This window comes from Chiloscyllium plagiosum, chromosome 7 (assembly GCF_004010195.1).
Source record: "Chiloscyllium plagiosum isolate BGI_BamShark_2017 chromosome 7, ASM401019v2, whole genome shotgun sequence".
Lineage (NCBI taxonomy): Eukaryota > Metazoa > Chordata > Chondrichthyes > Orectolobiformes > Hemiscylliidae > Chiloscyllium > Chiloscyllium plagiosum.
The window spans coordinates 74,333,970-74,349,255 of record NC_057716.1 but is presented as its reverse complement, the minus strand read 5'-3'; the positions used below and the strand labels follow the sequence as shown (position 1 = coordinate 74,349,255).

General features: G+C 38.7%; 1 protein-coding gene across 1 annotated transcript in view; it reads right to left on the bottom strand.

Annotated features, from left to right (window-relative positions):
• The window catches only part of LOC122551935 (ly6/PLAUR domain-containing protein 1-like), a 52,387-nt gene that overhangs the window by 13,763 nt on the left and 23,338 nt on the right, over positions 1 to 15,286 (bottom strand). The gene's annotated exons all lie outside the window — the stretch shown is intronic.

Here is a 15,286-nt window from a genome sequence, read left to right as displayed (position 1 = left end):
TGATAGGAAACAAAGAGTAGTGATAAATGGCTCCATTTTGGAATGGCAGGCAGTGACCAGTGGGATACCGCAGGAATCAGTGCTGGGATCGCAGCTTTTTACAATATGTATTAATGATATAGAAGATGGTATTAATAGTAACATTAGCAAATTTGCTGATGATACTAGGCTGGGTGGCAGGGTGAAATGTGATGATGTTAGGAGATTACAGGGTGACCTGGACAGGTTAGGTGAGTGGTCAGATGCATGGCAGATGCAATTTAATGTGGATAAATGTATGGTTATCCACTTTGGTGGCAAGAACAGGAAGGCAGATTACTACCTAAATGGAATCAATTTAGGTAAAGGGGCAGTACAGAGAGATCTGGGTGTTCTTGTACACCAGTCAATGAAGGTAAGCATGCAGATACAGCAGGTAGTGAAGAAGGCTAATAGCATGCTGGCCTTCATAACAAGAGGGATTGAGTATAGAAGCAAAGAGGCTCTTCTGCAGCTGTACAGGGCCTTGGTGAGACCACACCTGGAGAACTGTGTGGTCTCCAAATTTGAGGAAAGACATTCTGGTTATTGAGGGACTGCAGCATAGGTTCACGAGGTCAATTCCTGGAATGGCGGGATTACCTTACACTGAAAGACTGGAGCGACTGGACTTGTATACCCTTGTGTTTAGAAGACTGAGAGGGGATCTGATTGAGACATATAAGATTATGAAAGGATTGTGCATTCTGGCAGCAGGAAACATGTTTCTGCTGATGGGTGAGTGCTGAACCAGAGGACACAGCTTAAAAATACGGGGTAGACCATTGAGGACAGAGATGAAGAGAAACTTCTTCACCCAGAGAGTGGTGGCTGTGTGGAATGCTCTTCCCCAGAGGGCAGTGGAGGCCCAGTCTCTGGATTCATTTAAGAAAGAGTTGGATAGAACTCTCAGGGATTGTGGAATCAAGGGTTATGGAGATAAGGCAGAAACAGGATACTGATTAAGGATGATCAGCTATGATCATATCGAATGGTGGTGCAGGCTCGAAGGGCAGAATGGCCTACTCCTGCTCCTATTGTCTATTATCACACAGCACACTAACTTAATATAACAACAAAATGCATTTGCAAAAGGTTGGTTTGTCTTTTTTTAATGAGTGATATTTCTTATCATTCATTAACCTAAAAATAAAACAGATAGCATCGTCTGGAGTCACATAAAAGTCAAATTAGTTCGGGCTAACTGGTTGCCTTTCATTTGCTAAAATATATTAATTAATCAATTGAGCTTTAATAACAATCAAGAAACATTTTTTTTTTCAGAAGTAGCCCACAAATAAACAGCTTTATTGAACTTACTTTAATAATTGATCATGGTGGCATTTGAATTAATGTCCACTGGGTTACAGGTTTAATACCATAACTGTTCGATTTTCATTTCCATGCAGCAATAATGCAGGTCGAGACAGTGACCCAGCTGAGGGCTTGTAAAATTAAAACAGGATCCTGTTCCTCCAAGGCTAAGAAGATCTATTTACAACCATATGAAATCTGCCTTTATATCACAGGTACTAATTTTCTCAACCATTTTCTGATGCAGTTTTTTGTCAAATGTTTTCCAGAGTCAATGCATTTATTCAAATAATGTCATGGTCTAAAAAAATTCTCATCCATGAAGTCAAACAAGACCTACCTTTCATAAATCCATGTTTACCATCTTTATTTAGTCACACATCTTCCAAGAAATAATTTGTTATATCTTTAATTATTGTTCGTTGTTATTTTAGTATTTGAGGTAGGGTTAACCAGTTGATAATTATTTAACAAATCTCTTTTCCCTTTTGAAATAGAAAGAGGTGTAATATTTCTGAGCCGTTGACTTTTAGCTCTTATGAATTTTGAAAAGTTCTCATACTGGCATCAGCCAGGAGTGTCTACCATCTGGTCCTATTTTGACCTTACACATTAGTCATATCACAGTTTAATTAGGAAAAGTAAAAGTCATTATTACAATTTTGGTACTGGTCAAATTATCCAAAAATACTACAATGTTTGTCACATTCCTGCAATACAGTCTCAATATAAGCACTTATTCAATGTCTTAATTCTGGCCAGATGGGATTTGTATGAGCCTCACCAAGCATAAGTGATTTCACATACATGGCTGATTTTATTGTGTAGTTCCGCTAAGCAGACGGAGAGCAAATTTGTGCAATTTTCCATAACTAACAGAATTCTTCACTGGAAATGGCATGTAGTACACCTGCCTAAAAGGTGAATGAACATCATAATGGAATTCAAATGAAGGAATAAATATAAGGAATTATAGTACATTGCTTGTTATTTACACACAAGCAGTATTGGGTCAGAAGGGACAAAGTATATTTTATTGTTAAGGACAGCAAAAAGCAAAATCATCCATTTATTAGGAAGGCCATCATTCTCCCTCTTTTTTTCCATTTCTATACATCCTGGAAATTATGTCGCCAAACATGTTTTGTTGTGGTCCTGTAAGTTTTGCATAATTGGTTTTACTCTCCTGTCATAATAAGGAGACTCAGAAACCTTAGAGACACAACTTCATAAAATTAAGTTCAATGGAACTACTTGTCAGGACCATCACAAATTCTGACCAAGGTCCTTCTACTTATTCTATTTCTTCTTACGTTGCTGAGCACTGCAGAGCGATCATAAGACATAGCAGCAGAAATTAGGCCATTCGACTCATTGAGACGGCCCCGCCATTCAATCACGGCTGATACCTTTCTCAACCCCTTTCTCCTGCTTTCTCCCTGTAATCTTTGATCAACCCATAGGAAATAAAATAAGAGAGTTGGCCTAGTGTCAGAACATGTGGAAGGGCTCTTCTATGTAAGTGGAGTGGGGCAGTGGTTCTTTGACAACTATCAACTCAATAAAAGAAAGAAGTACGTTATACACCTGCAATCTTCTAGTTCCATTCCCCTGGGGCACCTACTCCACCTTGTGCCTGACAGCAAGAGCACATCACTGTTAGACATGAAACAAAGACACACAAGCTGCAGCCAGAAGTGACTCCCAGCAATCTGCTAAAACACTTCAAGAAATACAGGGCAATTCCAAGAAAATGTAAAACTCTGTAAAATTACCCTGGACCATATGTAATTCAATGGCTCCAAAGTTCTATAATCTGTGGGAGTCCATTAAAAGCAATGCAATCTATTCAAATCTTCCCTTTTAACCCCAACTCCCAGTTGCTCACGAAATAGAGCCAAGCTAATGTGAGCCAAGTGTATATGCTGTCCCACAGTCACTGTTTCAGTCTGCTACCATTTTTGTATCAGCAAATTTCTGCAGGGGTGAGGCTTTTACTGCAGATAAGCAGGAATGTTACCTTTTAGAGAATGCTGCTCAGTAAAATGCTGAAAATGCAGTAAGCTCAGCTTAATTGCAGGTCCTGTAACTGAGTATAGTACTTTGAACTGGAAGCTTATTATTGCACATTTTGTCGGACTTTCATGTGTTTTTTTCTCGGCATCCATATTTAACCTGGTTACTGCCTTTGCTACCTTGTGCTGGTTGCAGGAGGCAGAAGATGAAGAAAGAAGAGCAGCAAGCCCAGCAGCATCAATATACTGAGTAGGCACTGCAGAGGATTTCAGAGGAGACAGCTGGGGAGAATGCATGCTCACAACAGGTTTTTCCCACTTCATATACCAAAGGTCACTTTCTTAACCTGTCTGAGGAGCAGTGCCTCAAGAGGCTGAAATTAGGCAGACAGATAGTCATTGAATGCTGCAGCCTCCTGGAAGGAGAGCAGGTGACTATTGAGCGGTGCAGTAACTGGAAAAACTTCCTCTACCTTTATGCCTCAGGATATTTCCAGATTATCATGTAGGAACAAGCCAAGGGTATCTCAGTCAGCCACCTACAATTGATCACACAGGTCACAGATGCACTATTTATGACAGTCAGTCACTGCATCTTAATTAGGATAGATAAAAGCAGCCAAAATAAAAAAAAATTCTGTTCCTTGCTGCTATGGCTGGGTACCTCCTGAGCAGAACACAATCAACAGTTGACCTGCAGCCATAGAGATATCGCAAAGTCTCTCTTGTTGAGGATGGAAAATATCTGGTATTTGTGAAGGAAAAACTTTACTTTGATTTATTTGTTCAGGTGTGAATGTTGACAAAGTCTTGCTGCATGTGGCCAAAGGTTCCTGTAGTGCCTGAGCAGTTGTGAATAATGGTTCAAATTGTGAAACAAGCAGTGACCTCCCTCTTCCGCCCCCTCCCCCCTCTTAAAATGCAGGAAAAGTCAATTATGAAGCTGCTGAAGAGGATACGGCCTGGGTTGCTAGCCTGAGGAACTCCTCCATCGATATTCTGGGGTTGAGATGATGAGCCTCTAACCAGCACAACCATATGCCTTTGTGTGATCTGGCTGAAGGAACTAAGGGCATAGTTGTTCAGTTTACAGGTGACAAAAAGACAGGTGGAGAGACAGGCAGTGTTGAGGAGGGGGGGAGGCTGCAGAAAGATTTGGACAGGCTAGGAGAGTGGGCAAAGCAGTGGCAGATGGAATACAATGTTGGAATGTGTGTGCACATTGGTGGAAAGAATAGAGGGATAGGCTACTTTCCAATGAGGAAAGGCTTTGGAAATATGAAGCACAAAGTAACGTGGGAGTCCTAGCTCAGGATTCTCTTAAAGTTAACATGCAAGTTACGTTGGCAGTAAGGAAGGCAATGTTGACATTCATTTCAAGAGCGTTAGAATACAAGAGCAGAAATGTACTGCTGAGGCTGTACGAGGCTCTAGTCAGACCACATTTGGAATTTTCGAGCAGTTTTGGGCCCCGTATTTAATAAAGAATGTGCTGGCCTTGGAGGAAGTCATAATGAAGTTTACAAGAATGATCCAGGAGATGAAGGGCTTGTCATTAGAGGTACAATTGAGGACTCTAGGTCTGTACTCAATGGAGTTTAAAAGGATGAGCAAAGATTTTATTGAAACTTACAGAACACTAAGAGACCTGGATAGGATGAACATGGAGAAGATGTTTCCACTATAGGAGAGAATAGGACTTGACAGCATAGCCTCAGAGTGAAGGGATAGCCTTTTAGAACTGAGAGGAGGAGGAGGAATTTCTTCAGCTACAAGGCATTGAATCTGTGGAACTCATTGCTCAGAGGGCTGTGGTGGCCTTGTCATTGAGTGTATTTAAGACAGAGATAGAAAGGTTATTGACTGGTAAGGGGATCAAAGGTTATGGAGAGAAAGCAAGAAAATGGGGTTGAGAAACATATTAGCCATGATTGAATGGCCGAATTCTATTCCTATATCTTATGGTCTTATGCTCAGGTCATCTACAACCAATAGAGTTTTTCCCAAGATTACCATTCATTTGGGTTTGGTTAGGATACCTTTGTTCAATTGCTGCCTTGATGTTAAGTGCAATCACTCTCACCTCATGTCTTCAATTCAGCTCTTTGGACTAAGCCTCAAATGAGGTATGGAGCCAAGTTGCTCAAGTGCAACCCAGGTTGAGTGTCAATGAGCAGGATATTGCTGATTAAGACTTGCTTGAATGCATTATCAACAATACTCATCTTCTGATGACTAATAGCAGACTGTTGAGACAATGAGTAGCTGGGTTGAATATGTCTTGATTTTTGTGGACAGGACAAACTTGCGCAATTGTCCACATTGGGAGGTAAAAACTGAAACATTTTAGCTAGGGATGCTGCTAATTCTGATACACTAGTCTTCAGTCCTATTTTTGGCTCGAACATTGTCAGGGTCCATAGATTTTGTAGTATCTCATGTGTATTTTCAGCCATTTCTTGCTATCATGTGGAATAAATCAGATTGGCTGAGTTCTGGTATCTGTGATGCCAAGTATCTCTAAGGAGGCAAAGATCAATCATTCACTTAATACTTCTGACTACTGCTGATGCTTCAACATTGTGCACTTATGCTGGGCTCTGCCATCATTGAGAATGGAAATATTTGTGAAGCTTCTTCAAGTCATTTGTCTGACTGTCTACCACCATTCAGGACTGGATGTGGCAAGATTGCAGATATTTGATCCCATCAGTCAATTATGGAATCATTTAGTCCTGGACTGTCATATTCTGCTTCCACTGTTTGGTATGCAGGTTGTCCTATGTTATAGCTTCAAAATGGTGGCATCCCATTTTCAGGTATATCTGATGCTGCTACTGTCATGATCTCCTACACTCAATTGACTGTGATTAATTCCCTGGTTGCAGAAAATGGTAGAGTAAGGAAAATCCCAGGCTGTGAAGTTATAGTTAATGATTTAATATTTTTTCTGCAGTTGCTGATGAGTCTCACTACCTCATTGATGGCTAGTTTTCAGTTAATATATCTGCTCTGAATCTACCATATTTATCAGGTGAAAGTGCTAAATGATGAAGGATGTCCTCAATGTGAAGTTGGTACTTTTTCTTTAGAACTGTCTACTGGTCATTCCCACCAATACCATCATGGGCAAATCCACATACATATGAACATATGAAATAGGAACAAACGTAGACCATTTGGTACCTCAAGCCTACTCTTACTATTAAACTGGGTCATGGCTGATCTATTTGTGTATTGAATTCCACATTCACATCTAGCCACTATAACTTTTAATTCCCCTGCCAAACAAGACCCTATCTAGCTCCATCTAAAAATATTCAATGATCCTGCCCCCTAACCATCTGAGCCAGAGTTCCAACATTTCAAAATCCTCCAAAGGAAAAAATAATCCTCATTTCTGTCCAGAATGTGGGAACCCTAATTTCAAAATTAGTGCATCTCGATTCTGGACCCAACCACAAAAAGAAACAATTTGTCCATGACCGTCTTGTCAAGACCATTCAGTACCTTGCACACTTCAATCAAGGTATCCCTCACTCTTCTAAACTCCAGGTGAAATATAATAGTTTATCCAATCTATCCTCATAACACAATCCAATCATTCTAGGTATGTATATTGTACACCTCCTCTAAACTACTTCCAAATGAAACACCCATAGCTTAAAAATAACTTTTTACTATCTGTTTGGGAATTTTGCATAAGTCTTGACTAAAGCAGGATGTGTAAGAAGGGTTAAAACTCTGAAGGCATTATTTGAAGCTGAGAAAATCTAAGCACAGGTATATGAAGACGTCATCAGATTCACAGCTGTGGAACTGAAGCCATATTAAATTAAGCCCTACAAATGTGTTCGAAAAGCAGATTCTCTCTGGTGTTTTATATTGTAAAGGAATGTTCTCGGGTTTGTGTTTTACCATATATTTTGAAATCTTTAAATTTATTTTATCTGGGAATAGTTTATTTATTCTACTTTGATGTTCATTTCTTGTGCAAAATAAACTTCTGTTTTATGATTAAAACTAAATCTGCAATATTGTGTACTTCTATTTCAGTGAAAGATGACAAAAACTGCTGAGGAACAATGACAGAAGCAAGTAACTCATGACTCATAGCATACACATATTCCAGTGTGGAAGAAGGATTCTGGGAAGAGGATAAGACAACAATGATTAACCCAAGGAGGTTAAGGATAGCATCAAATTGAAAGAAAAAAGTGTGCAAAGATTAGTAGTAAACCATAGGATTGGGAAAGTTTTAAACCTAACAAATGATGACCAAACATATTAAAGAGGGAGAAAATAAGCTTTGAGGGTAAACATGTAAGTAATATCAAGATGGACTGCAAGACCTTCTCTAAATATATAAAAAAGAAACGAGAAACCAAAATGAACAAGGCAGCAAAGAAACAGCAGAGGAGTTGAATGAATACTTTATTTACATAAATTTTCATTATAGAAGACACTAATAGCATTCCAAATTATTAAATATTCAAGGATACATTCAAAAGTAGAGAGAAAATAAATACAATAACGATCACTAGCGAAAAAGAAGTAGGAACATTAATGGGGCTCATGATTGATAAGTCCTGGGACATGATGAGATGCATCCTAGGATATTAAAGGAAATAGCTACAGACATAATGGATACATTTGCAGTAATCTTCTAGGAATACTTAGATTCTGGAAACATTTTACAGGATTGGAAAAGAGTCAATACAACACCTTTATTTAAAAAGACAGGAGAAAAATAGGCCAGTTAGCTTAACATTATTCATTGAGAAAATATTAGAATATTTTAGAAATCCATAATATGATAAAATAGAAACAGCACGGCTTCATGAATGAAAAATCATGCCTGACAAACTTACTTGATTTTTTTGAGAAGGTAACAAATGGAATAAAGAGGAAGCAGTTAATGTGACATGTTTGGATTTTCAAAAGGTATTTAATAGGGTACCACACATAACACTACTTAATACGGTAGGAGCTCATGGTGATGGAAATATTACATTAGCATAGATAGAGATGGGCTAAGTAATAGAAGGTAGAGGATTGGAATAAGGAGGGAACTTGTTCAGGTTGATAACCTGCAATTAGTGGAGTGCTACAGAGATCAGTGCTGGACCCACAATTATTTACAATATAGTTAATGAGTTAGATCAGGAAAGTGAATGTAGATTTACAGATGATATAAAAATAGGTAGAAGGCAAATGGTGAGAATGACACAAAGAGTTTGCAAGAGTATGCAGACAGGTAAAGTGGCTGGGCAAAAACTTAGCAGATGGTATGTAATGTGGGGAAATGTGAGGTTATGCAATTTGGCAGGAAGAATAGAGGAGCTGAACAATATTTATATGGGGAAAGACTGCAGAAAGCTACAGAACAGAGAGATTTGGGAGTCCTCATCCATGGGTCACAAAAAGAAATTGAGAACTAATTTCAATGGTTAAAGGGGAGACAAGTGCAAGGTTGTTTTTTTATTTAAAAGGAATGGAACATAAAACTAAGAAGGGTTTGCTAAAACTAGTCAGACCAGAGCTGGAATGCTGTGATTAGTTTTAGGCCCCTTATCTAGCAAACAACTTAGAGGCATTGGAGGCAGTTCAGTCTCGGAATAAGGGCTCATACAATTAAAATAGTGATAAGGATGAATTTCTTCTCTCAAAGGGTAATAAATCTGAGGAATTCTTTGCTGCAAAGGGTTAGGTCATTAATTATATTCAAGAATAAGATATAGAGAGATTGTTAGTCAGTAAATGATGCAAGGATTATGGGAAAAAGGCAGAGAAGTGGAGTTGAAGGTAATCATGGTGTCATTGATGGGCTGAATGACCTACTTCTGTTTCTTCAGTCTTATGGTCTGTCAATCTGAAATGATCGATTTATGCCTCCAGTCAGTTTTTTGACGGGCAGCTAATATTCTATTCATGCTAATATTTAGCCCTTCATCTACATTATGCAATAATCTTTTATGTAGCAACTTATCAATTGCCTCTTGGAAATTGAAATTTGGTTTGCAACATTATGTTCCCCTTTATCTATATCACACATTTTTTTTCAACAAATTCCATTAATTGATGAAACATGACTTCGCCTCAGAATCCCATACTGACTATTCCCGATTACCTTCCATTTTTCCAAACGGGTGCCAAGCTAACTGGCCTACAAGGTTTTTTTTTGTTTTTGACTCCCTTCTTGATTAGAGGATTAAGGTTTCTACTTTCCAGTCTGATGGAAATGTTCCAGAATCTGTAAAATGTACATAAATCCATCTGTTACTCATTAGTCACCTCTTTTAGGATGAAATCAATCACTGTCTGGTGACATCCCCACCCACAACTCTATCAATTTACTCACTACTACTCACTGAGTGATTATAATTTCATCCAGTTCCTCTCTTCCTTCAGCATCCTGATTTAAAGCTTCAACGATATTTTTAAAAAATATCCTTTATAGTGAGATCAAAAGCAAAATACTTTTTTATTTCATCTGCCATTTGCTTATTATCTACTATTAACTCGCTAGAAAGCAAAGTCACTTTACTTAAGTTTTTCCTTTTTAAATATCTGGAAGAAACTGTGCAACACATCTTTTCGTGAGGAATGCTTGACAGAATGATGGCCATATGTTGAAATAAACATCAAAATATGTTGAGAGTTTTACAAGGATTTTGTTCTAAATTTGTAAATCTATAGTTTAGCACAAATATCAGTTCAACGTTTGTGCGAAGATTTGTAGCTCGGATGCTCGTTGTTGTGGTTCTGTTCGCCGAGCTGGAAGTTTTTGTTGCAAACGTTTCGTCCCCTGGCTAGGCGACATCATCAGTGCTTGGGAGCCTCCTGCGAAAAACGAATGTAGTGTACAAAATACCATGCAAGGACTGCACAAAACACTATATAGGACAAACAGGAAGACAGCTAACAATCCGCATACATGAACATCAACTAGCCACGAAACGACACGACCAGCTATCCTTAGTAGCCACACACACAGACAACAAGCAACATGAATTTGACTGGGACAACACTACTATCATAGGGCAAGCCAGACAGAGAACAGCCAGGGAATTCCTAGAGGCATGGCATTCATCCACAAACTCCATCAACAAACACATCGACCTGGACCCAATATACCAACCACTACAGCAGACAGCTGAAACTGACAACCGGAAGCGGCAGGGACAGACCACTATAAACACCGGAGGAAACATCAAAGAAGCGCTTCGCAGGAGGCTCCCAAGCACTGATGATGTCGCCTAGCCAGGGGACGAAACGTTTGCAACAAAAACGTCCAGCTCGGCGAACAGAACCACAACAACAAATATCAGTTTCCTCTCTCTCCTCTGGACACGTTCCCTGTCTAGAACCCAAGTCCCCACAGGAGAAGAACACTGTTCCTTTTTTCTAAGAAAGAACATTTTCTTGATATATTTTCTAATCAAGATGAGCATGATCTGCTCTCAGACAATTCTAGAGCTATCCTGTTTACCCTTTAAAGGTACCTGCATTTCTAACACTGACAAGGAGAAACGGTGCAAATAGGTTTCTTCTGACTTTTTAATTTTCTCACCATTTGTTGCCGGTCCACCCCAATAGATACGTCTTTGGGGCCGAGGCAGAGTAATGGAGAAGGCATGCAGCAGCTGTGGATCTCTGCAATGGGGAAAGGAGGAGTTGTACTTACCATTCTGAATTTAATCAGGCCACTTAAACTTTCCTGCATTAGTTACCAGTCCTCTGACCACTTCTTGCATCAACTTCAGACATGCTTTCCGAGCAATGTTAGGTATTACCCTTCCTCTTTGAAGAAATAACATATCTTTCCTAAACATTACATCTGACAGCAAAGCTTCTAAGGAGATGTTAAAAACCTTAGGGTCACTTTCTCACCCTTGACTGCCATCCTGAAATCATTGCAGTTCCCTGTAACAACTTCCATTTATTTTCCCTGAATGATTGCAGCACCTCTCTAAGAGGTGATTAAAACACAATCCAGGACTTCAAGCCAAAATTGCTTTGATGAGGCGGGGGAATAATCTGACTGATGTTTTAGAAATCATGTTCAGCAGCTAAAATCAGACTGACCTCAATACCACTTCCAGCTATGCACTGCCCATTTAATAGTTCATGTGCACAATTTCGCAGTAAAATCAGGCACAATTGCTTCTCAAAGTAACAGTGACAAGGTATGCAGGCATTAATATATTAGAATAAAATATATTCTTGCCACAGAAGCAATAATAATTTTCTTTTTTTTCTGGTTAATTTCTGGTAACATGGTACTATTCTGCAACAAGACAGTATGGAGGAGAATAGTAAATTATACCTTTATAGCACAAATGGCAAGACACTATTTTCCCAGTCTTTCAATGCTGCCTGTCTTAGTACAACTACAAGAGCTACCATTTGAAGAATAGCATGGTGTCAAGAATATTCTCATTTAAGAGCTAAAACATAATAGGTATAATTTTCTTTCAATTTGTGCCTGGGGAATAATCAGTTCCCAGTTTCAATGTAGAGAAATAAATGGTGGAGATGTATGATGCCCCATGTGCAAAATAATCAGTGGTGAATTTAAAGAGAACATGACTCTAGGTGCTATTAATCCTACTCCTATTGGCAAACCCTATCATTCACTCATGTAAAGTTATTAGTTGTCAGTCTAATTACAACAGAATACAGTGGAGAGTGGTGACATAGAACGACTGCACTGTTGTCCCTTTCAACCCGTGCCTACCTCTAAAACTGAAGCTTGTATGGCACCATTGCTGACTTCTCAGCTATGATAAAACTGGAATTGTTTCCTGCTTAATCTTTACTGAGGATTTACCTCTCTCTTATTTAAGCTATCAAATATACAAATATAATCAAGTACATCATTAAATGTCAAGTAGTTGGAAAGAAGTAGTGTTCAGAAAAATAAAAATCCAACTGACCAAATGATTTGTTGATTTTGGTTACAAGTAGGTTGCCAGTAACTGTTTGATGTTAGAGGCCAATACATATTCAGATCCCTCACATGCTTGTCTTTAAAATTTATCTAGGAGAAAGTGAGGACTGCCGATGCTGGAGATCAGAGCTGAAAAATGTGTTGCTGGAAAAGCGCAGGAGGTCAGACAGCATCCTCCTTTGATGCTGCCTGACCTGCTGCACTTTTCCAGCAACACATTTTTCAGCTTTAAAATTTATCTGCCAGTAATCACCCATCTAAGATCGAGTAAGCGTGCAAGGGAAATTTATCACCTCTCTTCTTAAGTATGATCACATCTCTTTTTAATTAATGTTTACACCAACCTCTCATTATTATTAACATCAAGTACAATTTGTAACCAATATTTTCAGGATCCTTTGAAAAATATTATTTAATTTTGTTTGAACTATTCTGAAATTAATGATACAGATTTATCTTTATTTCAAAAGGACTTAGAATATCAACCATTGGCAAACTTACATTCTGTTAAAAGATGGTTTTAATATGCATTTGTAAGAAATCAAAATAAAAGTCTTAAAAAAGATCCAGAAAATTAGGTCAACCAGCATTAAACACTCTTTTGTTATATTCTATTATTATTAGTAAAGCACACAAATGGTTAATCATTTGAGGCCAGTATATAATTTTGATCTATATTCTCCTTTTTTTGAATTTACTCTGCTAAATATCAATTACTTTATGGCAGATACAAGAATATTTACAACTTTCCGGTCAATTAATTGCATTATATGATTGCATCAAAAACACAGAATCAGATGAAAATTATTAATGCAAGTAATTTTACACAAACAATTCTGTTGCAAACACCATGTAAGTGATATCAAGCAGATCAAACAAAAAATAAACAGTTATTCACACAGTTGTTATTGTAACCTCCTCAAAATTTTAACAAGTCAGATCCCATAAATAAACTCAAGAATAATCTCAATTTTAATTTAGCATTCCTTCCTATGGTGAAATTGTATGAAAGTTATTTCATACAAATCCAGGAATCTCAAATAGCCTGAAATGTCAACATTTTATAAGGTTAGGAAACTTCCTTCGGAGATCAATTAAATATTGACTTGATCAAGGGAAATCATCAATTGTCCTGCACGTAGCACCTTTTAACTTTTCTTCATCAAACTGGGCCTTTGTAAATATTGAAAGCTTGTTTTTTTCCACTTCCGTAAATTGATAATATTCTTTTATTAAAAAATGCTCTTTATTGACTGATGCCATTTTTCTACTTCTACTGTTCCTGCCATTGCAGGGCCTGATTGCCTTCTCACTTTCAAGCCCTTTAAAGAGAGGACGTGTATGAATAACTTTTATCTCTGATCTTCACTATCAATTCTTCAACTCCTCCTCTTACAATGCTGACATATGCAGGGGTACAGTTTCACTGGCATTGACAATCATCCAGTATTTGCCCAAGGACCAATTCTTAATGATATATATATACTGGTGCCTAATGATGGGTACATCTATTGTGGAAGGCATCACAAGCAAGATCTCTGAATTTTTAAAAAATAAATTAAACTAAACTAATTTGTTTGAAATAAACCAAAACATTTGAGATGACATTTGCCTTTTGTGTTATGATCTTAATAAAATATTAGACACACAGAATTCCTACAGTATGGAAAGACACCATTCAGCCCATTGAGTTTCACCAATCTGCTGAAGAGCATCCACTCTTATCCCCAAGTTTACTGTGGCTATCTTCCACATAATCTGCACTGCCCTTGACAGTACAGGGCAAATTAGCTTGGTCAATCAAGCTAACCTGCACACCTCTGGAATGTGGGAGGAAACTGGACAACGCAGCAGAAATCAGGAGAACACGCAAACTCCACACAGTCTCCTGAAGGTAGAATCGGCATTGTGAGGTAGCAGTGCTAACCACTGAGCCACCACATTGGTGAGTTAAATTTGTTTAGTGTTCTATATTTCAGAAGTTCAATCAGAGTCATAGAGTCATAGAGATGTACAGCATGGAAACAGACACTCCATTCCATTCTGTCCATGCCGACCAGATATTCCAACCCAATCTAGTCCCACCTGCCAGCACCCAGCCCATATCCCTCCAAAACCTTCCTATTCATATACCCATCCAAATGCCTTTTAAATGTTGCAATTGTACCAGCCTCCACCACTTCCTCTGGCAGCTCATTCCATACATGTACCACCCTCTGCGTGAAAAAGTTTCCCCTTTGGTCTCTTTTATATCCTTCCCCTCTCACCATAAACCTATGCCCTCTGGTTCTGGACTCCCCGACCCCAGGGAAAGACTTTGCCTATTTACCCTATCCATGCACCTCATAATTTTGTAAACCTCTATAAGGTTACCCCTCAGCCTCCGACACTCCAGGGAAAATAGCCCCAGCCTGTTCAGCCTCTCCCGATAGCTCAAATCCTCCAACCCTGGCAACGTCCTTGTAAATCTTTTCTGAGCCCTTTAAAGTTTCGCAACATCTTTTCGATAGGAAGGAGACCAGAATTGCATGTAATATTCCAACAGTGACCTAACCAATGTCCTGTACAGCCGCAACATGACCTCCCAACTCCTGTACTCAATACTCTGACCGATAAATGAAAGCATACCAAACGCCTTCTTCAATATCCTATCTACCTGCGACTCCACTTTCAAGGAGCTATGAACCAGCACTCCAAGGTCTCTTTGTTCAGCAACACTCCCTAGGACCTTACCATTAAGTGTATAAGTCCTGCAAAGATTTGCTTTCCCAAAATGCAGCAGCTCGCATTTATCTGAATTAAACTCCATCTGCCACTTCTCAGCCCATTGGCCCATCTGGTCCAGATCCTGTTGTAATCTGAGGTAACCCTCTTCGCTGTCCACTACACCTCCAATTTTGGTGTCATCTGCAAACTTACTAACTGTACCTCTTACATTCACATCCAAATCAGTTATGTAAATGACAAAAAGTAGAGGAACCAGCAC